The sequence below is a fragment of the Heteronotia binoei genome, chromosome 3 (assembly GCF_032191835.1).
Source record: "Heteronotia binoei isolate CCM8104 ecotype False Entrance Well chromosome 3, APGP_CSIRO_Hbin_v1, whole genome shotgun sequence".
NCBI classification, from domain to species: domain Eukaryota; kingdom Metazoa; phylum Chordata; class Lepidosauria; order Squamata; family Gekkonidae; genus Heteronotia; species Heteronotia binoei.
In genome coordinates this window covers 159,453,186-159,478,261 of record NC_083225.1, presented here as the reverse complement: position 1 = coordinate 159,478,261, position 25,076 = coordinate 159,453,186, and positions in this window count along the sequence as shown.

Here is a 25,076-nt window from a genome sequence, read left to right as displayed (position 1 = left end):
AGTGGTCACATTTGAGAGCATTGACACTTGGGAGTCCACCCTACCCATGATCCTCCTGGTATACATGGCTTGATATAGAACTAAATGATCAACAGTGGAATCCTGGGGCAGGGGGAATGTGCTCAGGGAGCTGACTGACATTTCTGCCCATATATCTCTGAGATTTGCCAATGAAAGAGCCAGTTATGTTGGTGCAGACCCCCAGCACTGCTCTCAGGTGCCAGCACAGTCCCACAATAGCTGCCTGTTGGCACAACTGAGGCATAGGCCCCTGCTCCAGCACATTTGTGGGGTTCTAGGGGTGTGGCTGAGTTAGTTGGCTTGCAAAGGCCATTCAGTCTGAGAATGCCTTGTTAAAGATGGAAAGTTATAACAACAACAATAAAAATGTAGCTCATAGGCATTAATTGTACTAAAAAATTAAGTACCTCCCTCCCTGCTGCTGCAGTGATGCCCATAAGGCCAGGGCAGCTTAGGATGCTGACTACAGGTATGTCCACTCACTTCCCTCTCCTGTAGCAGCCATGCCTCCTCTCCAACACCCAATCGCTGCCTCCCATCAAGAGATGTAAAACGGAAATTTTCAGAAAAATTGGGGGGGGGAATGCTACATTGGCACTTCTTTTTTCTTTTCCAGATTGAAAGCCATTCTGTTACTTTAGGAACATAAAATATGACTATGGACAATTTTACTTGGTATGAAATTATCACATCTAGTATATTAAAAATATAGTGTATCCAAACAATTATTACAAACAGAATGTACTTTTAAAATAATATTTATTTGTAATTGTAACAAATGGAGCAACAATCTTCTGAACTGTTTACTAGTTTATGTGGATCAGACAAAAACCTCCATAAAACAATTTTTAAAAATCCAGAAGGAACAATTATTCATATTTCCTCTCCACAGTATTAAGTAAAAATAAAAAACTCATCATAAAAAGAACTGAAGGGGGGAAGTATATAGAAGGGAGCATAGGATTAAATTTCAGTGAATGGGCATGACCTAGAACTTGCTTGTCCTCAGTGCATAGAAATTAGAATAATCTGATACCATACATATTTTTTAGAAATGATTTGGAAAATATTTAAACACCTTGTCTTAAAATATTTTATTCATCATGTTAAAATAAAACATTCCATAATCAATTTTCTTTTCTTTTCTTTTTCCTTTTTTTTTTTGGGGGGGGGGGGAGACAAAAAAAGGCTTCAGGAAAAAAAAAAAATTCTGGAATTTTTCTGTTTTTTTCCCGGGCCTTCACATCTCTACTGCGGCTGCCATCCCTTCAAAAGCCCCAGCCAGGAGTCAGGAAACAATTCAAATGGTAGTGCACACAGCACAGGGCTCTGTTTGACAGCTTCTTGTCATGTGAGGGTGAAAATGCAAGAAGGGTAGAAAGAAATAAAAGGGTGTTAAGTTAACCCCTTTGATTTGCAATGTTTCAATATGTCCCAAGTACTTTAAATAGCCCAAGTACGTATTCTTCGGGGTTCTGGAAACTGGACATGGCAAGACAAAGACTCAGATACCAGATATGCATCTTAATAGCAAATCTCAGACACCAGCAGAAACAATTGCAGTGATAATCACCTGATCAGCACTTACGTAGTTACTGCAGTGTAGAAAGCAGACAAGCTTGACCCGGATAGCCCAGGCTACCTTGATCTTGTCAGATCTCAAAAGCTAAGCTGGACCACCCCTGTAGGGTTGCCAATCCCCAGATGGGAGCAGGGGATCCCCCAGTTTGGAGGCCCTCCCTCCGCTTCAGGGTCGTCAGCAAGTGGGGGGGACATCTGCTGGGCACTTCATTATTCCCTATGGAGACCGATTTCCATAGGGTTTAATTGAGAATTGATCTGGGGGTATCTGGGGCTCTGTGGGGTCTGTCTTTTGAGGTAGAGGCACCAAATTTGCAGCATAGTATCCAGTGCCTCTCCCCAAAATACCTTTCAGGTTTCAAAAAGATTGGACCAGGGGGTCCAATTATATGAGCCCCCAAATGGTGCCCCTATCTTTCATTATTTCCAATGGAGGGAAGGCATTTAAAAGGTGTGCAGTCCCTTTAAGTGTGATGGCCAGAGCTTCCTTTGGAGTTTAATTATTCTTGCCACACCCATGTTCCTGGCTCCACCCCCAAAGTCCTCAGATATTTCTTGAATTGGACTTGGCAACCCTACACCCCTGGCAAGTGTTTGGATGGGAGTCCACCAAGGAATATCAGAGTCTCTACAAAGACATAGGCTGTGGCAAGCCAGCTCTGAAATCTCTTCCCTTGAAAAACGTATGGGTTCACCATCAGTCAACTAAGCCTACTTACTTGGAAATAAATTGGAAATGGAACTGACTTTCTCATGAAAGAGTAAGAAGACGAAGAAGATATTGGATTTATATCCCGCTCTCCACTCCAAATCTCAGAGTCTCAGAGTGGCTCACAATCTGCTTTATCTCCCTCCCCCACAACAGACACCCTGTGAGGTGGATGGGGCTGAGAGGACTCTCACAGCAGCTGCCCTTTCATGGACAACCTCTGCCAGAGCTACGGCTGACCCAAGGCCATGCTAGCAGGTAGAAGTGGAGGAGTGGGGAATTAAACCCGGTTCTCCCAGATAAGAGTCCGCACACTTAACCACTACACCAAACTGGCTCTCCAATTATTCTTGCCACACCCATGTTCCTGGCTCCACCCCCCAAAGTCCTCAGATATTTCTTGAATTGGACTTGGCAACCCTACACCCCTGGCAAGTGTTTGGATGGGAGTCCACCAAGGAATATCAGAGTCTCTACAAAGACATAGGCAGTGGCAAGCCAGCTCTGAAATCTCTTCCCTTGAAAAACGTATGGGTTCACCATCAGTCAACTAAGCCTACTTACTTGGAAATAAATTGGAAATGGAACTGACTTTCTCATGAAAGAGTAAGAAGACGAAGAAGATACTGGATTTATATCCCGCTCTCCACTCCAAATCTCAGAGTCTCAGAGTGGCTCACAATCTGCTTTATCTCCCTCCCCCACAACAGACACCCTGTGAGGTGGATGGGGCTGAGAGGACTCTCACTGCAGCTGCCCTTTCAAGGACAACCTCTGCCAGAGCTATGGCTGACCCAAGACCATTCCAGCTGGTGCAAGTGGAGGAGTGGGGAATCAAACCCAGTTCTCCCAGATAAGACTTAACCACTACACCAAACTGGCTTTCAGTAGGATTGGGTTTAAAAGTCATACAGTTATATTGAGATACACAGAATCCAAAACCTGTTTAACGGAGTACCTTTTATTAGGCCCATCCAAATTGACACAAAACATTAAGCATGCTTTCGATTGGGGAGTCAAATGCCACCTAGTGACCTTAACAAGAAACACAGTTTGTAAATAATATTTATATTACATAAAGCAAGTGGTAGGCACTCAAGTTCCAACGTCGCGGTTTCTGTTTTTATTTCAGAAAGGGGTATTTGCACCAGACGGTTTTTGTCACAGTGCATTTCATTTTGATTTGCTTCTTGGACTTGCTTACTTCCCCTCCCTTGTTCCATGACTCCTTGTGTGCTTCCACTTGACATGCAAAGGTGCGGTGAAGAGTCATAATGAGGTAGAAATTCACCTCTTTAAGCATCAAACTGGGACACCTTCTCACCAATAAATGTATGAATGGTTAGGTATGATGCACTGCTCTTTGGGCCGTTGTCTGCTCTGACTATTATGAAAAAAACTGACTCATCCCCCACTGCAGACATCACAAAGGACATAGTTAAAAAAAAAGTATTTTAAATTTTTTTGTTTCACAACTAATCTTTATGTGAAACCCTAATCAGGAATATCCCACAGCATTAGGTACAGACCGCATCAACCATTCACCCATGTCCTGAGGTCACATCAAACCAAAACAATTAAGCTTGGATTATAGTTGCCAACTTTTGGGGGGAGGACCTGGTGATCTCCTGAAATTACAACTGATCTTCAAAGATCAGTTCAGTTAGGGTTGCCAGCCTTCAGGTGGGGTCTAGAGATCTCCCGCTTTTACAACTGATCTCCAGCTGGCAGAAATCAGCTCCACTGGAGAAAATGGCTGCTTTGAAGGGTGGACTCTAGGGCATTGTACCATACTGAGGATCCAACCCTCCCCAAACCCCATCCTCTCCTGGCTCCATCTCCAAAGTCTCCAGGTGTTTTCCAACACAGACCTGGCAACCCTAGTTCACCTGGAGAAAATGGCTGCTTTCAAAGTTGGACTGTATGCAGGGTCGCCAGCTGTGGGTTGGGAAATACTTTGAGATTATGAAAGTGGAGTCAGGGAAGTGAAGGGTTTGGGAGGGAAAGGACCCCAGCATGGTACAATGCCATAGAGCCCACCAGGGTTTTTTGTGTAGAAAAAGCCCAGCAGGAACTCATTTGCATATTTAGGCCACACCCCCTGACATCAGCAATGTTTCGCACAGGGCTTTTTTATAGAAAAAGCCCAGTGGGAACTCATTTGCATATTTGGCCACACCCCCTGACATCAAGCCAGCCGAAACTGTGTTCCTGCTCAAAAAAACACTGGAGCCCATCCTCCAAAGCAGCCATTTTCTCCAGGGTAGCTGATCTAGGTCACCTGGAGATCAATTGTAACAGCAAGATATCTCCAAGTGCCACCTTAAGTCCCTCTCTGCTCCGAACCACATCCTCCCCAAGTTCCACCCCTAAAACCTTCATCAGTTTCCCAACCTGGAGTTGGCAAGTCTAGTTTGGATCCAGAGGAGGATTTTCCCAGGCAGGGAGAGGGGGACTATTTATTTTCATTCATTTCTCCCCTCCTGGTAGAAACTTCTCACTTCATCCGATGTGATTCCTGTGGGTCCCCTGTCTCCCAGGAGCAACATTTGGTGGTTATTTTGAATTGCAGCAGGAAGAAGGAGGCTTAATGTTCTATGTGAAAGAATATCTGCTTGGTCCCCTGAAAGTGGATTGAAAAAGTCTTTTTGCATACCAAATTCTAGGTTTATCTTGGAAGGATTAATAATTTAATAAATGTGTTGCTACAACCCAGACTGTTCCCTGGAAGGTCAGATGCTGAAGCTGAAATACTTTGGCCACCAGATGAGAAGGGAGAACTCACTGGAGAAGATCCTGATGCTGGAAAAGACAGAAGACAAAAGAAGAAGGGGACAGCAAAAGATGAGATGGCTGGACAGCATTACTGATGTAACAAACAAGAATTTGAGCAGACTTTAGAGGATGGTGGAAGACAGGAGCGCCTGGTGTGACTTTGTCCATGGGGTTGCAAAAAGTTGGACTCGACTGTGACTGAACAACAAAATTAGTAAACTTTCTTACAAAAGTAATCTGATGAAATTTTAAAAAATAAAAAGATATAACAATATCTTTCAAAAGTACTTGCAAATGAAGAAACAAGTGTTCTTAAAATTAGTGGTTTTAAGAGGAACCTTGGCTTCACCCCCAAATTCCCCAGATATTTTCTGACCTAGCAGCCCTAGATCTCCCATTTTTACTCCTGATCTCCAGGTGGCAGAGATCAGCTTCCGTGGAGAAAATGGCTGCTTTGAAGGGTGGACTCTATGACGTTGTACTATGCTGAGGCCCCTCCCCTCTCTCTCCTGGATCCACCCCCAAACTCTCCAGGTCTTTTCCAACACAGACCAGCAACCCTAGTGGAGCAAGTAGCAGGGAGGAGCATGGCACTACCTGTTCTCCTCCTCGCCAGCCCTACTGTCCCAGACTGGCAAGGAGGAGCACAGGAAAGGCAGCATCTGGCTTCATCCTCTGTCAGCTGATGTGTCGTGAGTCTGGAGAGAAGCAAGGGAGTGCCTCTCTTTGCCCTTGTGGCTTGTGAGAGGTGCAACTGGCAAGATGAAATTAAGTATAAATCCTCTCATCAAGTAAAAAGAGCATGACAGTAGGAGCCTTTTTCCAGGGTCATTTTGATCTCCCTTTTTGCCCTATCAGCAAAGAATGTTATCACAATCACTTAGGCTTACTGTGTTCCCACTTAAGATGGGAGACTTCCTGTTCCCTGATACCACGGTTAAGCTGGGTGCTGGGAGAACACTGTCCCACAAAATGGAGGTCTGATCATTGTCTCCAATGTGATAATGCAACTTTGGGTATGACCCAGATGTGATGTCATCACACCAGGGATGACACTCCAGCACTTTCACCAAAAGATGTGGTTTCTGGGTAAGCATTAGATCATTGTCCTGCCCACTGGTGCAATGATGTCACTTCCAGGTTGCACCCGAAGTTGTCATCTTGTCAGGGATGATCATCATGCCCCTCCACCAGTAAGTAGGGTTGCCAGGTCCAACTCAGGAAATATTTGGCGACTTTGGGGTGAAGCCAGGAGACTTGGGGAGGGGGGACCAGGAGCAAGGTTGTGACAAGCATGATTGAACTCCGAAGGGAGTTCTGGCCACCACATTAAAGGGACCATGCTCCTTTTAAGTGCCTTCCCTTTATTGGAAATAATGCAGGATGGGGGCACCTTCTTTGGGGGCTCATAGAATTGAACTGCCTGGTCCAATCTTTTTGAAATGTGGGGATTTTTTTTTGAGGAGAGGCCTCAAATGCTCTGCTGAAAAGTGGTGCCACTACCACAAAACAACCAGCCTCCCCAGAGGCCCAGATACCCATGATTTGATTCTCCATCATACCCTATGAGGACCAGTCTTCATAGGGTATAATGGGGTGCCCAGCAGACATTCAACCCACCCCACTTTCTGATAACCCTGAAGTGGGGGGAGGGCCTGCAAACCAAGGGACTCCCTGACCAACTGGGGATTGGAAGCCCTACCTGTATGTGCATGCCTCCCCGATTTCCCTAGCAGACATTCAGTCACTGCATCAACGCTTCACAATGGTCTAAGAAGAAGCATACCAAACAGTTGCCCCTCTCCAGACCCTCAACATTTGTGAGGGATCTCTTCCAGGGATCATCACAAATGGCAAAATCCGCAAATACTTGGAAGTAGCGGGTCTGTAAAACAGCCCAATTTGCCACAAAATGTAACCATGTAATGATCACAATGATGTCACAGTGGAAGTAAAAACAGGCTGTGTGTCGTGGAGCTGGACCCTGAGTTATCCTGCTGTGAAATGCTTACTGAGTTCCTGGGGAAAGCCTTAAAGGTTGCAGCTGGCTGTAAGGCTATGTGGAAATAAGCTTTTACTGGGATAAAGCATTGGAGCGAAACAGGAAAATTAATCAATTAATCCTGTCGCATATTTGATTAATCTGCTGCAAAAACAAAAACGCACACAGCTGAAGAGGAGGAATATTTTTTTGTGGACAAGTTACATATAGACTCTGTACAATCCACACTTTTCTAAAGCTTATGGCTTCTGTGAATAGATTGGAGTTGGATTATAGACTTGTCTAAGTGGACTTTATTTATTCAAAGGTATTTTGGAGGCCAGTATATATACAGAACCTTCAGGAGGTTTTCTTCAATTCCTTCTTTCTGTGGGACTTCTGGGTTGCTCAACCTCCAGATGATGGCTGGAGATCTCCCACTATCACAACTGATCTGCAGGTGACAGAGATCAGTTCACCTGAAGAACATTACCACTTCTATGGCATTATACCACATTGAAGTCCCTCCCCTCTCCAAACCCCATTCTCCTCAGGCTCCACCCCCAAAATCTTCAGGTATTTCTCAACCCAGAGGTAGCAACCCTATTGGTAAATGTAGATCATCTTGTCTTTTATAATACAGAAAGTAGTGGTATTTTTCATCATACAGCAGAGTCACCCAATTTGCCGTTAGCTTCTGAACTGGATGTTGGGCCCCTAATTTGCATAAGGCCTCAGAACAAACCACCAATCTTAGATCATCCTCAGCAACCATAGCCTAAAAGAAACTGTGTATTTCAACAGTCAAATGTATCCCTTGCACCTGTAATTTTTTTTTCAATTTGCAAAGGTCTTCCCCCATTCAGTGTTACTTGTTATCAGTCTTGTGCTTGCATAGGCATTAGCCAAAGCCTTCCTATTATGCAGCAAAAGAACAGTTGTGTGAAACAGTTACTGGCTGAACAGGAAGGAATCCTCACCCTCCATAAGCTTCTTGTACAAATATGACAGTGCAAACTCTGAATGCACAGAAATGAAATGACAGCCCCGGGTGCATCTCTTCTACAGGATGTCTAGAACAGTTTAAAATGTAAAAAGTGGAAAGGAGGGGAGGGGAGGGGTGGTACAGGCTTTCTGCTCTCTTGCGCTGAGCCCAAAGCTGCCGCTAAAACAGATGTCTGCTTTAAAAGGCTTTGCACCTGCCATGCCACCAGCCTCAAGCTTCCTTCCTTATTTTTTTTTTATTTTTAAGGCCTCAAAGGGGGGGGGGAGCATTTGGGCAGCGTGCAAGAACTCTGCGGTTGTCGTTTTTATTTCCCTCAAGACAGGCTATCTAATCTCCTCAGTGCAAGAAATCAGACAGCAAGCCTTCTGAGACAGAGGAGAGATGAACTGTAAAGCAGAAGGCTTTTTTATAACAGAACTTAGAAAAAGGAGAATATATGCCTTACTAGGCAAGAGTTCATGGGACAATGCAAAAAGGGCTATTCCCTCATCATTTTTCAGACAGAGCACTTTGATACTCCCACATTATCAGGGAGTATCTTGTCTGAAAAGTGTTCTCCCACAGGTTGGCAGAGAGGCTGCAGGTGGGCATCACCACCAGGATAAATTCTCTTTGCAAGAAAGGGGAGTACAAACTGGCCTGTATTTGTGACCCCCAGATAAAAGACAGCATTGCTCTCCTCATTGCAGAACTCCTGCAATGAAAGCAAGAGCTCTGCAAAGTACAGAGGCTACAGACTAACAGACATGGCCAGAGGGAACAGCTGGTGGAAGCAGCTGGTGTGGAGGGGAAGGAGCTCCAGCCCAGCACCTCTGACTCAAAGAGCTTAACCAGACAGAAGCCCTACTGCTGGTTGTCTGGTGGAGAACTCAGCAGCAGCAGTGGAGATGCCAGGTGTGCAATGGCAGAAGATTCAGCAGAGGTGATCATGAAGGAGTGCTTTGCCAAGTCCCCTGAAACCACCACCACCCATCCCCTGGAGCACTGGTCAAGCAAGACTCTCTTGCATGGCCCTGAGTCCATCTGACACCCAAACCCCAGGAGGGCAAGGGAGTTCACAATCAGGAGAGCATAAAATGTGGGTCCTCAGCAGAGACACACAGTAGTTAAGCACCACAGCTCGGTGTGAGCAGAGATGAGTTGGTTATGTCCTGAGCTTGAGGCACAACACAATAGACTGAGAGGATCCAAAGATCTGCATCCCGATTAGCTGCCTCCTTCAAACTGGCCAATAGGAGGGCAGTATCAGGATTCTAGGATCTGCCAATGAGAATGCATATTCTAATGAAGGATTCAGAAGGGTGCAATCACAGTGTGATTCCGCTTCATGGGGGCAGGGTTCCCCTGCCCAGGGCTGGTCCAAGACTGTCTGGCACCCTAGGCAAGGCTAACTTCTGGTGCCTCCACACACACTAATAACATCACTAAGTCACATGGGGAGCATCCAATTAGGCGCCCCCAGAAGGTCAGTGCCCTAGGCAATTGCCTAGTTTGCCTAGTGGCAGAGCTGCCCCTGCCCCAACTAAATATATTGCTTCATGTTCTGAGTAGTAGTTTTGTAGTCACTTAATAAAGATGCTGAATCACTGCACTGGCTGAACTCACTACTTAATAGAGGTGGCTCAGAGCTCTGTATCGACAGGAGGAGGAGGAGGAGGAGATTGGATTTATACCCTGCCCTTCAGTACCCAAAGAAGTCTCAGAGCAGCTTACAATCTCCTTTCCTTTCCTCTCCCCACAACAGACACCCTGTGAAGTTGGTGGGGCTGAGAGAGTTCTCCAATAACTGCTCTTGAGTGCAACAGCTCTGAGAGAATTATGACTGACCCAAGGTCACTCCAGCAGCTGCATGTGGAGGAGTGGGGAATCAAACCTGGTTCTCCCAGATAAGAATCCATGCACTTAACAACTATACCACTACCCAAAACTAACACCTTCAAACCCTAGTAGGAAAGAGGAGCTCACAATCAGGAGGATATACAATGTGGGTCCTTAGCCAAGGCACCCAAGCAGCTAAGAAGAAGAAGAACTGGATTTATACCCCACCCTTCACCTGGAGTCTCAGAGCGGCTTGTAATCTCCTTCCCTTCCTCTCCTCACAACAGACACCCCATGAGGTAGGTTAGGCAGAGAGAATGTGACTGATCCAATACCATCCAACAAGCTACCATGGCAGAGTGGGGATTTGAACCTAGGTCTCCTGGATCCTACTCTGATACTCTAACAGCAACACCATGCTGGGTTTATTAAAGCAGTTAGTTCCATTGAACGTGCAATAATGTGCTTGGTGTTCCCCAAGCCACCATTTTCTGCCCCTTCAGCCATACCATTCCCACAGGCCCCTCCCCAACTCTGCCTATCCACACTTTTTCCACATGACCCATTCAATGCAGCTCCCTCCTGCATGTGTTTCTACCATTCTTTGTAAGAATGCTTTGCCTCAAATAAAAATGCTCTTCAGCATGCATTCAAACTGTCAGCAAAAACATCAGTAAAAATGTATGTCTGGTTATTATAACCTGCTTTTCAAACAAAACAAGAAATTTAAAGCATGAAACTTGAAAATCACAACATTCTACAGTTTTGAGAGTAAAAACTATAATGCAAATTAAAAATATAAAATATTATACTTGGGTTGAGTGAATTCACAGATGAATAACTGTCTTCGGACTGTATGAAAGGCTTTTGTCCAAGTAACTTGTCTTAGAACAGATCAAAAAGTCTTAACGGGTTCAGTGCACATGTCTTGAGGCACGATTTGTAACAAAAGCTTTGCTAACAATCTGGGGATTAGTTCTTGAATATGTAGAAGCTCATCATACCTAATCTGATTGCGGTGTGTGGCAGATAACGAATCCTTTTGCAGTTCTCCTGGTAACACTAAAATACAAGGAAGCCATGATTTTGATTGAGCCCAAGGCTGAAAGGGAACAACTGCCATCCAATGGCTGCTGCAGTAAATTGAAAGCCACGGAATAGGCAAAGTGTGACAAGGTAGGTTGCCAACTCTGGGCTGGAAAATTCCTTGAGATTTTGGGGATGGAGACTGGGGAGGGCAGTGTTTGAAGAGGGGAAAGACTTCAGCAGGGTATAATACCATAGAGACCACTGGTGAAAAGGTGGGGGGAATAGCATTGTAGGAAGCACTATGGACATTTTAAACAGCACACCACAGTGATTCAGAAGCTCAATGAGGGGGTTGAAAAGAGAAAAAAAGCAGTTTCCTTCAAAAGCTACTCAACCACACTTTGCTAACCCAATGCAAGCATGTTTGTGTGAACAGGTATATAAATTCTGCTGGCAAGTAGCTACTAAAACAGATCTGTCTGAAATGACAGGAAAAAATCCATTAGCAACCAGTTACTAAAATGGAATACAAAGGCGGTTTGTTTGTTTATTTTATTCAATGTTTATCCTGCCCTCCCTGCAAGCGGGGTTCAGTTTGAAAAGGGTCATAATTTACTCTTTCTTGGATTAGCAAGAGTGAATTCAATCGGCATGGCTTTCCCCTCATGGATTGTTTGTTATAAACTGTTAACATTTGCTCCTGTGCATCATGGCATGCCATGTGCCCTGGGCATATGGCAGAGGTGTTATTACTTGCTTTCAAACAGAGGAATCGTATCCACAGCTTCTGGAAGAAGTCTGTGTAACATGTCAGCACAACTCACTGCCTTGGAGAATTACACAACAAAGCTGTAGTTGTTGATGTTGCCTGCAGGGTCTTTTACTTTGCTATGTTTAATTTTGAAAAATGCATCCAGTAGGTTTAATTCAATTTTGCTGTTCCCAGCACTAACAAGCAGCACTACTGGGAAACCTTCACTGTTCCCCCCCCCCACACACACACACCCAGTTTGAAACTTCTTGTTTCTATATTTTGTTTTGGGATTAAAATGTTTTAACTAAAGTATTGAGTAGGAGATCTAATAAACAACCCAGAGGAAAATAAAAGGAGAGCACTAGTCAGGGGTGTCAAACATGCAGCCCAAGGGTCAAATCAGGCCCCTGCAGGGCTCCTATCAGGCCCCCAAGCAACTGGTTCTTGTCTGCTTCCTTCTCCCTCTCTCTTGTTTCCTCAACTTGCTTTGCAAGTCTTGCTCAATTGCACAGATTTTCTCCATTGGTTGAGGCACCTCCCCTTCCTGGTCCCCTGGGGAGGGAAGGAAAGAGCCAGAGCTTCCTTTGCCCAGTTCCTTGGATCCCATGGGAGAAATACAAAGATAGCACCTTTAAAACCAGCAAGTGCTAATGTTTTAAGTTTTTTTAAAAAAATCTTATTTATGTCTTTTAAAAAGTTTATATCTCTGCTACCTAATCTTAAATAGGTACACACATGGCCTGGCCCAACACAGCCCAGCTCGGCCAACAAGCTCTCATATATGTCAGATCCAGCCCTCATAACAAACGAGTCTGACACCTCTGCACTAGATGAAGATAAGGGGTGGGAATCAGTGGCTGAAACCAGACGGCCGGTTTCGGCTTGCAGCTGGCCCAAAGAAAGCCAGCCAGAAGAAGAGCACCCCAGAGCTTCCAGACGGTGCTGGAAGAAGGGGCGGGCCTTGGGCAGCCGGGGAGCATCTGGAATGCTCAAGTGTCCCGCTCGCAGCTCCCTGGGCGCTCATAAGGCACCCTCCAGCCTTCCAGACGGCCGGGTGCCGCCTTGGAGCCGCCCCAGCAAAAAGGGACCACTTTCCAAGTGGTGCCTTTTTGAGGCGGTTGGAGCATTCTCAAGGACGGGGTAAGTGCGGGGCAGGGGTGGGCGACAGATGTTGCCATCTGGATAGTTTTTTGGAGTCAACTTCAGAGGTGTCTCTGAGTCAACCCAAAGTGCCAGTCTGTAATCACCCAGTGGGTCCCTTTTTGCTTCACCTGAAACCTATGAACTAGGAACCAAATATGGGGCTCTGAGTATTAGGTGTCCATGTGACAGGGGCTAATAGTTGATGTAAAATAGCGTTGCCAGCTTCCAGGAGGGGACTGGGGATCTCCCACTTTTGCAACTGATCTCCAGCTGGCAGAGATCAACTCCTCTGGGGAAAATGGCTGCTTTGCAGGACATTGTACCATGCTGAAGTCCCTCCCTTCCCCAAATCCCTCCCTCTCCTGGATAGGATTCCCAGGTCTGTATTGGAATGTACCTGGAGAATTTGGGGGTGGATCTGGGAGAGGGTGGGGTTTGGGGAGAGGAGGGGCCTCAGCATGGCACAAGGCCACAAAGTCCACCCTTCAAAGCAGCCATTTTCTCCAGCGGAGCTGATCTCAGCCAGCTGGCGATCAGCTGTAAAAGCAAGAGCTCTCTATGCCCCACTTGGAGGCTGGCAACCCTACTTCTGGGTCTATCCCCACCCCGAGTCTCCAGGTTAGGCTTCCCAACCCTCCCGCCCTGGCAGGGGACCCCAGGTTTTCCACCCTCTTCCCCCGCTCCCCAAAAAAACGGAAGCGGGGGGAGGGGGAAACGGCACTGGGGAGCATAACGAGCCGCCCGATCCTGGAGCGGGCGAGGCCACCGCGCCGCTGCCGCCCCCTCCCCCTCCCCACCCACTGCAGCTGCTCCTCCGAGATGGGCCCAGGCTGAGCCCATCTTGGAGGAGCAAGCAAAACCAGAGAAGGGAAGGGCGAGGCAGGCCAGAAGCATGGCGAGCCATGAATCTGGGCCCTTCTAAGACCCGGACTTGCGGCTCGCCACGCCCCCGGCTCACCTCCACACACCCCCCCCCGCTTCCACCCCAGAGGCGGAGCGGGCGAGGCCGCCGCGCTGCTGCCGCCTCTTCTCCACTCGCTGTGGCTGCTCCTCCGAGATGGGCTCAGGCTGAGCCCATCTAGGAGGAGCAGCCACGGCGAGCGGAGAAGAGGCAGCAGCTGCGGGGCGGCTCGCCACGCTCCCCGGCGCCGTTTCCCCCCTCCCCCTAGCTCCACCCCAGTGTCCCTGGCTCCACCCCCAAAGTCTCCTGGCTCCACCCCCAAAGTCCCCAGATATTTCTGGGGTTGGACTTGGCAACCGTACTCCAGGTATTTCCCAACATAGACCTTGCAACCTCTTGTTTGATATGCTGTTGCCCCTTTAAGACTGAATCATGTGGCATTCTTGGTTGACTTCAGTACTGATGTGCTTTGGGTTCTGAAAGAGTTTTGGTTCATGTTTGGTGTGTACTAAAGAAATAAAAAAACATTTTCTACACATCCTGCCTTTTCCCTGATTGAATTATAACATCTGTTTCAACATGATCACTTTCAGATCTCTTTCCACATGCACTGTGTTAGTTGAAGTCCTCTGGGAAGTGCAAATCATTAGAATTCTTAAAATCTGACAAAAAAGTCTTCATAGCCATTTTATTAATTGATTATATCTCTGATATTTTGTATTTATAGTAATATAATTAATATGTTACTTAAAATGCAAGCAATCTTGTGGAGCCCAAGAATTTTCCATGCAGTCTCAGGAATTTGTTCATGCGACTGTCCAAGGAGTCCTAATGGTCATCTTCCACCATTAAAATGTTCTGTATTAGGGAGACAGACATTTCATCAGCTTGTTTTATGTTGTAAACATGGAGATAGATCAAAATACACAGATGTTAGTTTGTAGAAATAGTGACATTTCCTTCACACAGGCACTGGGGTCTGATTTTGTCTTGCTTACGGACAACCTGCTAACCTAAAACAACTTCTCATCTGTAATGATATACTTCTTAACAGTGACATAGACTCTAGTACCAAGGCCTGTAACAAATCAAGATGCCAACTTTCCTCTTCTATAGATCCTAGTAACACTATCATATGACCCAGCAACATCAGCCATACCATCCCAGGTTCCTACTCCTGCACATCCTCTAATGTGATTGATGCCATCACGTGTCAGCAATGCCCTTCCACTCTCGACATCAGACAAACAGGCTGGCCCCTTCAAATTAATGGACGAGTTAGACATCAGAAACCGCAACATTCAAAAACCAGTGAGGGAACATTTTAACTTTCCAGAACATTGAGTTGCTGACCTAAAAGCAGCAGTTATCTTATAAAGAAATTTCAAAGGGAGATTAGAGAGACTGCTGAATTGCAACTGATAATGAAGCTCAAGCCAATGTATGCACCCCTGGACTGAATCAAAACCTAGGTTTCTGTCTCATTGCCGATGCTGATTTTTCCATGCCTGCTACCTCTCTGCATATCACACCTAATTCAATCACACCTTCCATTGTCATTTGCCTGCTAATCATTTGGCATCTGAAATCACACCACTTTCCAATATATAAGGCACGTGGACTCAAATTACTTTATATGAAGCAGTATTTGTGGTAGGGTATGAGCTCATGAAAGCTCATACACTACCACAAATTTTGTTAGCCTTTAAGGTGCTTCTAGACTGTTACTCTTTTCTGTCATAAATATGGTATTGGATATGGAATAGAGCTTGGTTCCAGTATCCATGCAGATTTGAAGCTCTCAGTGTCACTAGGGTCTTCTGATGATAAACTAGGATGACTTTCTGTGTGCTGAATACCTATGTATGTGTTACCAAGTCACAAAGGGTGATGGTGACGACAACAAGTGACTTTTAAGGCAAGTGAGAAGCAAAGGTGGTGTGCCATTGCCTTTCTCTACAGAGTTTTCCTTGGAGGTCTCCCATCCAAGTATTGACCAGGTTAGCTTCCAAGATCTGATGAGACCAGGCTATATTATGTTGCTTTCCCTCCCAATAACTAGATACAAACGTATTAAATACAAAGAATGTATCTCCAGTCTGCAGTGTTTTCCTCGAGTTAGAAGCTGGCAGTCCTAAAACAAGGACCTTATATTTCTAAGCAGTAAATCCTCACTATGGTACTTAGTGATGTGTTTCAAGCATTCATTTGCTTCTGTTCTGTCCTGCTATTTCCATCTTCATTTTCCAGTTCCATTCTGCTCTTGGTCCTCTGTCCACACTCCCTCCTTTTCTACCCTTCCCTTTCATATTCCTCCCTTCCCCTTTCTTTGTCCCACTTTCTCTCTTGTACTTCGTCTTCTACCACATACTACTTCACCAGCTGGCTCCACAGTGTGCTAATCAAGGCTTTTTTTTCTGGAGGAATGCGGTGGAATGGAGTTCCAGAACCTCTTTGGGGAAACAAAGTTCTCAAAAAATGTGTAAAAGTTTATGAAGAAGAAGAAGAAGAAGAAGAAGAAGAAGAAGAAGAAGAAGAAGAAGAAGAAGATATTGGATTTCTATCCCGCCCTCCACTCCGAAGAGTCTCAGAGCGGCTCACAATCTCCTTTACCTTCCTCCCCCACAACAGACACCATGTGAGGTGGGTGGGGCTGGAGAGGGCTCTCACAGCAGCTGCCCTTTCAAGGACAACCTCTGCCAGAGCTATGGCTGACCCAAGGCCATTCCAGCAGGTGCAAGTGGAGGAGTGGGGAATCAAACCCGGTTCTCCCAGATAAGAGTCCGCACACTTAACCACTACACCAAACTGAGGGGCACCTGTGTGTTTCTCCTTCATTTCCCTCTTGAGAGTTCCAGCATCTCTTTTTCCAGAAAAATCCCCTGGTGCTAATGGTAAAGACAGAAGATATCACTTTAGTAGCAGTGGGATTGGAGGGACAGGGGAGAGCCAAGCTCAGATGCCTGAGTTTGCAGTTTTTCCCCACTATATTTGGGCACTGTTGAGTTTAAAGGGTATATCAGATGCCTGAGTTTGCAGTTGGCTCCATTTGTCTTCATTGACAGTGTTTGTTTGTTGGAAAGTGCTTTTCCACAACAGCTCCATCACCAGCAGAAACGGAGAGGGACTCTTACTAAGAGAAGAAGAGATGGAGAGCACCTACCGCATCTAGATAACTGTACTCTTACACACAAACACCCAAAATAAAATCCATTATACACACACCTATGGATCACAGTTCTGACTTAAACTGGATTCCTCTCCAAGAGATCATGATCCTGCAAAGACTTGCAGGTGATAATTAAGACCACCCACTGCAATTTGTTTCTTGCACCCCCACCTCAAGGTACACTGGATTGACTGGCGGTCTCTCTTCCATGTCACATGCTTGGCATTCTCATCATCTTCAAGAACATACTGTTTTCAATGGCAATCTCCTGCCTGACACTCCTGACACACTCAAAACAGTAATGTTTTTTATATATGATATATCCAGTTGTGACACACTGATAAGTAGAGTTTCACTCTTCTGAATTGATTGCCGCCAATAGGCTTAGAAGAGTGTAAAGCTGCTTAGGATGGTACTTTAAATGTTTTATACTGCTCTGCTGTGAAGCTGCCCTGCCCAGGTGCTTTGCTAGTTTTGACACGGTTTTCTGCTTCCTCTATTCACAGTGGCTTCTGAGAATCCTACACTTGTGCCTCTGCTAGCCTTGAAAGCTGCATTTTATGCAAGAAAATATTATTTGGTTTTTCCTGGGACAGTAGTTTCTTTGCAATTTAGGCTGAAAGCAGATGCAGATGTAAACAGGAATAGTGGTGGAGGAAAGTGCCATCGAGTCACAGCCGACTTTTGGAAACCCTGAGGGTTTTCAAGGCAAGAATGAAGCAGAGGTTGTTTGCTATTGCCTGCCTCTGTGTAGCCACCTTAGACTTCCTTGGAGGTTGCCCATCCACATGCCAACCAGAGCTGACCCTGCTTAGTTTCTGAGGTCTGGTGAGATCAGGCTGGCCTGAGCCATCCAGGTCAGGGCAAACAGGAAAGAAGGCAAGTATTTATTCTGTGGTGGGAGCTGTGCTTCTTCCCTTCACTCTTCAAACATTTGTAACCCAGGGCTTTTATTGAGCAGGAATGCACAGGAACGCAGTTCCGGCTGGCTTGGTGGCAGGGGGTATGGCCTAACATGCAAATGAGTCACTTCTGAGCTTTTTCTACAAAAAAGCCCTATTTGAAACAATGGACATCAGGGGTGTGGCCTAACATACAAATGAGTTCCTGATGGGCATTTTCTACAACAAAAGTCCTGTTGTAACCTGTTCATCAAATGCCTCTTCTTTGCCTTTCTTTCCCTGATACTTCAGGCAGGCTTCCCAATCCCCATGCCTTGCATGTTTGTCTAAAAAAATGTTTGTTTATTGCTTTGCGTAAAACCAAAACCAAGTTCTTTTGCAATTAAAAACAGCTCTAAGAAGGGAGAGGAGGTGGCTTAATGATTGGCACAAGGGCCAGCCAATCAGTATTGTGCACATTCGCCTTCTCTACAAAGAGGCTTTCCCCTCAAGTAAATCAGGGCGGGGGTGGGTCCAAAATCCAGTAGGTACACTCTGTGCTAAAATTGTATACTTTTGTGCCTAGCCTTAGTGTAAATTTGGCTTTATCTATATAAATTGTATTAATGTTGAACTTTTGCCTTGGCGTTTGTCTCAGAAGCTTGAGGAAAAGACAAAGTAGCATAAGCTTTTATGGTTTCAGTTTTCTTCTCCTTCAATTTAATTAAATTTTGGATTCTACTTTTCTTTTTATAAGCCTCATATGCAATTACACTCCCTCTGATGTACACTTTAAAAGAATCCCAGAACATTGCTTCTGAAGGGCTCCTGCGTGAGTTAATCTCAAAGAACCCTTTGATTTCCTTTACCATTTGTGTTTTAAAACCTTGTCTTTTAGAACAGACACATTCAGTTTGGTTTATGTGAAGGTTCCCACAAAAAAAAGTCAGTACCAATTTTCTGGTTCATGGTCAGATATATCTATGGGAGCAATCTTGCATTCCTCAGTTTGCCTGTATTGAAGTGTTGGGTGTTAGGAAATAGCCTAAGGAGAAGCAGTTGTTCTGTACAAGGAAAGAAAGGAATATTCTCTTACCCTGGGATACAATAGCTGCCATACATTGCAGAGAGCAGCCTTGTACATCTGTGCCGGGATACATTCCCTAACTGAAGATTTCAGTTTGATTGTGGATGTCCTCCTATCCATGAGTGACTCTAGTATTTCCTTCCAATCTCCACCAAGTATTAACTTATCTTATATTCTTATAGGAACTGCACAACAAACCACCCTGTATCAGGATATGTCAGTACTAGGACCGTATATATTTGCAAGCACTAAGCACTTGGGAGCTCTGCTGTGAGAAATTTAGTTTCCAGTTAGTTACAATGTTGTAAGTCTGTATTTTTCTACATTTCTATGGATCGATATTGCCATCCATTTGGCTTTTTTTGAAGCAGATGATGACAGCATTCTCCTACCAGCTCCTTGAATTCTCCTTCTGTCTGACATTCAAATGAAGATTTTCCTAATTTAGTTGTAAAGGGTTTTAAAATTGCTCTAATTTACTTAGACTAAAGATTACTTAGACTTAGATTATGCTATCTCTGGAATTTGTAAAGAAAACTTCAATCAGTAGCATGCTTGTATACTGCAAAGACTGAAGAAAACAGACCTTTTCACATAAAGAGAGGGGGGGGCTTTGTGAGACCATCTGCTTGGCATGCAGAAGGTCCCAAGTGCAATCCTAACCTCTCCATTTTAAAAAAGAACAGGCAGTAAATGATGGGAAGGACGTCTGCCTGAGACACTGGAGAGCTGCTGTCAGTCAGAGTAGATGATACTGATTTTGATAGACCAATGGCCTGATTCAGTATAAGGCAGCTTCTTTGCCCACATGTTCAGGTATCTAGCAATTTTGTAGCCAGACCCAAAGATCATGGTGAGAGTATATACACACAAACACATGAAGCTGCCTTATACGGAATCACCTGCACCACTGAAGGAGTAAAATACTCCCTTTGAGACGTGTGCAGAATACCTAGCTTCTGCAAAAAATGCTAGATGGCCCTGACATCCTGCATCTGAATTACATATTTGGAAAACCATTTTGCCATGAACTCACTACTACCCTACGCTCAGCCACCAGAGCCCAGGCAGCACAGCAACTGATGGCGATTGTGAGAGCTCCAGGCCAGAGTGCTGCAGTGGTCTCAGAAGCCCAGCTGGGAGAAAAGTGGTGACAGCTGAGGCCACAGTGATCAAGCAACTGGCAGAAAGAAAGAATAGTCATCCGTGGCAACATCTTCTGGGGAAGAGCAGGCCCACAAGTGATTGGTACAGGCTGACCAGTGTGGTGTCCCAATCCATCCAACTTCCTTGGATAGGCAACAGAAGGCCAGCAGGCCAGAGAAAGGGTCAACCATCGGGAACTATCCACCCCTTTCCTGACAAGCCAAAACATCAGATGGGAAGGGGGCTTGATGAAGCTGGGGCGGGCGGAAGGCAGGGCAGAACTCACTCCTTTAAAAGGAGATCCCACAACACGCTGGGAAGGAAGCAGTGGACCTTACATCAGGACTGAGGGAGCAGCAGTCTAGGGGAGCATGAGGAACCAGGTGGTGCAACTCTCTCTCCTCCCCCAGCCACGCCTGACACTCTGGGGATCCTGAGGCCAACCCAAAAGGCAGCAGAAGGCTGGTTGTCAGGGCCAGCCTAGGGAAATGTCACATTTTTTTTATTTTCGGTTACCTCATTTCTTAATATTTTGTGACCAACAAACACATGGAGGCACTACTTACATCTTGAGGACCGAGGGCCAGAATTCGCATTACATGTGTGACACAAATCATATCACAAGTTTCCAGCCTGACTCTCAATCACATACTCTTGCAGGGACTAACCTTTAAAACCTCTGTCACTCTAGTGTGTTTCATAGTTCTCTCAGAACCGTTCTCTCAAGAGCAGTTCTCTCAGAGCTCTCTCAGCTCCACCTACTTCACAGGGTGTTTGTTGTGGGAAGGGAAGGAGATTGTAAACCACTCTGAGACTCCAAGTGAAGGGCAGGGTATAAATTCAATCTCTTCTTTTTCTTTCAGATGCTGTGACAAGGGCAGGGGAAAATGTTTGCCTCTGCCTGCTCCAAGTGCCCTGGGATAGATATATGGAGCCTAAGGAAGGTACAAACAGACTCCCCCCCCCTCCTGCAGCCATTTTTGCTGTTGAAAACAGCATGGGAGGAAAGCCTGAAGCCCCTCCTGTCCCCACATTTGGAGCCATGCAGAGCAATGGAGACATTTTTAAAGGTTAGTTCCCACATGAACTCATGACTGAAGGCTCAGTCAAAAAACACCAAATATCTCCCTTGTATAATGAAAACAATGTACTAAATATCTCCAACACACAAATAACAATGTGCTAAATATCTCCAACACACAAATAATACACAAAACACTAGTATTACTTATGAGAAAAATTCAAAATACACACACTGTTGCCAATAAATACAATTCAGAATAACATAAACCAAACTACCAAGTTCCATAACAGTTCCAGGCTTCCACAGAATATGTAAAGACTTATACAACACTCAAAGGGGATAAAAATATGTTCTCCAACTGTTCATAAAGTATGTTCTTGACAAAATTTCGATCGTTATGTTTCCCGTTTCGATTAGTATCTTTGTCAAGAGATGCACATATGAATTCTAAAAGTCTTTACTCTGAGGCTCTCCAAACCTTATGTCAGCTTCAAAAATATTTATTTTAATATTGCTTATCTCTGGAGCCTTACAGCCTCTGTAATATTCATGATTCAGTGGTACATACTTTATGCTGGGCCAGTAGCTCTGGTGACAAAGATATTAATCGAAACGGGAAACATAACGATCGAAAATAAATTGTATTTATTGGCAATAGTGTGTGTATTTTGAATTTATCTCATAACTAATACTAGTGTTTTGTGTATTATTTATGTGTTGGAGATGTTTAGTACATTGTTTTCATTATATAAGGGAGATATTTTGGGTTTTTTGATTGTTTGGTCTTTCTCCCCATCCCTGTTTTTTCATTGAAGGCTCAGTCAGGCACCTGTAACCCGCTCATGTCATATGTAAAATGTACTTCGGTGTTGAGTAACTAAGCAGAGTAGTATATGCCAATGTACTTGTCACATTAAAATACCAACTGACCAGCTATTTAAGACACTATGTTAAAGTTTTGCTTTAACTACCTGATAAAATTGGCATCTGCAATCATCCCACTCCTTTATATCCTCCTGTTATATAAACAGGATGCAGAAATAATGGCAACATCTCAAAGACATTAGTGCTAATGGCCTGCAAGAGGCTTCTGCTTCCTAGATTATCCCAAAGGGTCTGACTTGACATCCTTTTGGCAGTAAAGTTTATGATTTCCAAGCTGCATTCTTTCAGAGACCGGTTTCATAGGTAACTTTGCTTCAAGCACCTTGTTCTTACTGCTACTGACTACCTTTTCAAAAGAGGTTGTTAAATATTTATGATCGGCTTTGAGCTTTTATTTGTAAGAATCCCTTTTATATTTGTGGCAGGGGTGAGTTTATGAGGCTGAAGGAGACAACGTCACTACCAGAAATTAAATACTATTTTATATCCACAAGAAAATGGAGGCACAAAATGGCCAGACATTAGACTTAGAGTTGTTTTTTTAAGGAGTATCTGCATGCTTTGCATCTGTATTCTTATGAATGATTTTTCAAGGCAGCAAGTCTTACCACAACAGAGAACTTAAACACCATGCTCAGTGAAACTCAGGGATAAACCAGGCATGATGTTGGTAGATCCAGTGGTCTTTAACTGGAAATAGCACCTGTGAGAGGGTCCCTGTTTGGATTGGGGCTATCGTGCCAAGGGACAGGGAGTTTAATTCTTTCCACCACATGCAGTTTCACTGATCAAAACTGACCCCTCCCCCAGCTGCTTGTCTTTCCCTCCTTCCTAGGGAGGACTTACTTTGATCAGTGAAAATGGGCAATTGATGAAAAGTGGGCATGGAGAAACTCTCTCCTTCAATTTGCGGTCCCAATCAAAAAGCAGGTTCTTTGCAACAGCTTTTTCCATTTCAAAGATGTTGAGATCTGTCAAGGAAGGTCAGGGCTTTTTTTGAGCAAGAACGCTGAGGAATGCAGTTCTAGCTAGCTTGGTATCAGAGGTATGGCCTAATATGCAGATGATGGACTACCAAAAAAGCCCCAAGGAAGGTTATCTGAATATGCACATGAAGCTGCCTTATACTGAATCAGACAATCTGTCCATCAGAGTCAAAGCTGTCTATTCTGACTGGTGTTCTCTAGGGTCTCAGGCAGATATCTTTTACATCACCTACCACCTGATCCTTTTTAACCAGAGATTCCAGAGATTTGAACTTGGGATCTTCTGCATGCAAAGCCAAGCCTGTCACTATGTCTGGGGCTAGATCAGGATAAATCAACCTCAAAGAGCTAGACTGAGGGCCAGGCACAGATGTAATCATGCAAGGGGGTCAAATCTGAAGAATTAATAATAGGTCAATGGGGCAAGAACTGCAGAACTAGGTGTTTTATATTTATTTGTTTGTTTGTTTAATTACAGATGTTGCAAGGATTGTGGAACTAATTCAGAGGCAGGGTTGATATATAGTCCCAGCTCTGCTCTAACTGGCTCCGGACACATGTTCTTACTGGACCAGGTCAAGCTGCAGTTCCTTGAATGGCTACTTGGTAGATGGCAATGATGCTCATAAGACTGATCAGCTCAGGTCCAATTTCAAAAAAAGTATACACAATTACATGTCACACTGACGGGAACTTATTTTCCATGCATGTGGGCTGCTATTCTCCACATGTACTGATGGCTACACAAGCAGCTCCTGAATGGAGCAAACAGCTCTCTCCCCCTCCTCCTCGGTTATTTTAAGTCAGGAAAATGGCACAGGAGAAGTTTGAAGCCCCTTTTTTCCCCTGCATCACACTTCTGGTCCGCATTGAAGCCCCCCACACCTGAGAAATTAATTCCCAGTAGCATAACAGGTGACTGGTGATATGAAGGTTGGGTCAGGGGACCACAGATTTGACTCTCAAGTCAAAAATACCATTTCATCTATTTTGGATCTTAGTTGTGGCCATGGAAGCACATGAAATAAGGCACAGGGGGGTCCTGGTTCCTATGGTTCTGTGTTCAATATCTTAGCACCTTCCAGAAATCCCAGAATCACAACTAGTCATAAGGATCAAATCAGGCACAGCAAGTGGATATGCTATCACAGTTGCATAGAACTGGGCATCTGATAGTAAGATTTCAAAGGACATTACAGCTCACACCTCCTGGGAAGTTACAACTAATTATGCAATTGATAGAAAAAAACAAGCATAAATAGAATGGGGATGGGTATCCCTAATTTATTGTCCTGCATAAGAAATCTAAGAATCTTTATTAATTGGTTATACAACTCAAAATCAAAAAAAATTCCTGCGAGTCAGCTGCTAAATATGAATGCTAAATATAAAGAATATGGACCCTAAAACTAGATTTATACAACCAGTTTGCAACCAGTGTTAAACTCATGGAAATTTCCCAGAATCGGCATAATGATGCTAAGACACATTGCATACAGTAAGAGCTGGAAAGGGCTTGCAGTGTTCCATCTCTTCCAAGATGTCGTTTAATTAAAGAAAAAGGGAACTCTCAGCAGGGCCCTTTTTGTTGATCATAACAGATGGATGATCTCATATCAGAGCAATGTTTCTTAAAATATGCTATGCTTCAGACTATATAGAACTGTATACATCAAAACAAAAAAAGTATTAACAGTTCTCCCCCTCCAATCTACCCAGTCTCTCCAAAGATCTTAACCACACCGGAGGGTATGGATCCAGTTAGCACTATTGCACACATTTTTTTTCGGTATCCAAGGGAGAATAGGCTGAAAGTGATCCAAGCTATTGTAATAAGATGCAACCCAAGACCCTCCTGGCCTGGAATCTGTTCCAACTGTGGCATCTAGCTTCAGTCATATTTGCACAATGTTTAGCAAACATGTCCAAATCAGTTTCAGATAGATTCTCTTCTGCATGGTCACCCCGGAACTGCACAAATACATTAATGTGTAAAAAGAAACTTCTGTCGTTGCTGCCACAGACAGACCTTTTAGCCCAAGGCTGGCTCATGGTTCCAGTGGCACATGCAGTCTCTGAGAACATCATGATTATCTGGGAGGTACTTTCACCCTAAGGGTCCCTGGCTACTTGAATGTCCTGACTGTCACTTGCTGATTGGCTAGCCAAGTTTCCTCTAG